The sequence below is a fragment of the Pygoscelis adeliae genome, unplaced genomic scaffold, assembly GCF_000699105.1.
Source record: "Pygoscelis adeliae isolate BGI_AS28 unplaced genomic scaffold, ASM69910v1 Scaffold339, whole genome shotgun sequence".
In the NCBI taxonomy this organism is placed as follows: domain Eukaryota; kingdom Metazoa; phylum Chordata; class Aves; order Sphenisciformes; family Spheniscidae; genus Pygoscelis; species Pygoscelis adeliae.
This window is the reverse complement of record NW_008825544.1, coordinates 618,724-619,810: the sequence shown is the minus strand read 5'-3', so window position 1 is coordinate 619,810 and position 1,087 is coordinate 618,724. Positions and strand designations below refer to the sequence as shown.

Here is a 1,087-nt window from a genome sequence, read left to right as displayed (position 1 = left end):
GAGAGCGATGCCTGGCCCCACCGGAGAGCTTTCAGCCCGGTGAGTGAGCGCCCCAGGACTGTGCCGGGGAGCAGCACTTGCACCACCCTGCACCCCCAGAGCATGACCCTGGATTGGGGTGGGGGGTACTGTGCCCACGGGGGGCCCTGCAGACCCCCTGCATGCCTACTGCGCCCAGATGGGGATGGGTCAGGGGGTGCTGGGGAGCTTGCGTGCTGGGGACAGGGATGCTGACCCCGCTTTCACGGTCCCTCTCCTTCCCCCATGCAGGAATTTCCTCTGGATGAGTGGGAACCGTCAGCAATAACCAGGAAAGCCAGCCAGTCCATCAGGTGAGCCCGTGCCAGGGTGCTGGGATGTGCATGCCACTTGGTGAGGACCTCTGCCAGTGGGGTGTGGGGACTGCTGTGATTTTGGTTGGTGATGTACAAAGCACCTCCCTTAATGCCCCGGGCACAGCCGCACTGTGCCCTGTGAAGTGGGGGTGTGTGCCACCTTGGGCAAGCAGGGCCTGGAGATGCAAGGAGGTGCCCGTGTGGGGGGTGGGTCCCTCCTTACCTATCCCCAGGTGGCTGAGGGCATGTCTGGGGGGCTGTGCCCAGCATGGGGGCACTGGGAGAGCCCGGGCTTCCCACGTCAGTGGGACTGGGTGACTCCAGCTGGGGAAACTGAGGCAGGGGTGGGCATGAGCTGCCGGGGGGTGACTCTGTCTGGCGGGGATGGGTGCCCCCTTCTCTCCCCAGTGAGCTCTCTCGCTACCAACTGGGCTTCCCGAGGCTCGGCCCCTTCCGCCCCTGCTTTGAGAGCACCGAGCTGGAGTGGCCGCCCTGCTACCGGGCCACGTCCACGCACGACCTCTCATGGGATGGTGACCGCCTGGCCCGCTCCCCCGAGAGCCCCCCGGACCCCCTGCACCGCCCACTGCGGGGCAGAGCCTTCTCCGAGAGCCACCTCAACCTGGAGCCCCCCAGCCCCCGGGGCCTCGACCGGAGGAACCTTCTCCGTGCCAAGCTGGACCCCCCTGGAGTCCCCAAAAAGAAGGGCCCACCACCTCCACGCCCACCTCCCCCCAACTGGGAGAAGTACC

The 1,087-nt window shown here is 66.9% G+C and overlaps 1 long non-coding RNA gene across 1 annotated transcript; it reads left to right on the top strand.

Annotated features, from left to right (window-relative positions):
- On the top strand, window positions 1–1,054 carry LOC103923610. The gene is made up of 3 exons (XR_663939.1): window positions 1–39; window positions 271–332; window positions 744–1,054. It is a non-coding gene; the product is annotated as an uncharacterized LOC103923610 (long non-coding RNA).
- Window positions 1,055–1,087: the final 33 nt, after the last annotated feature.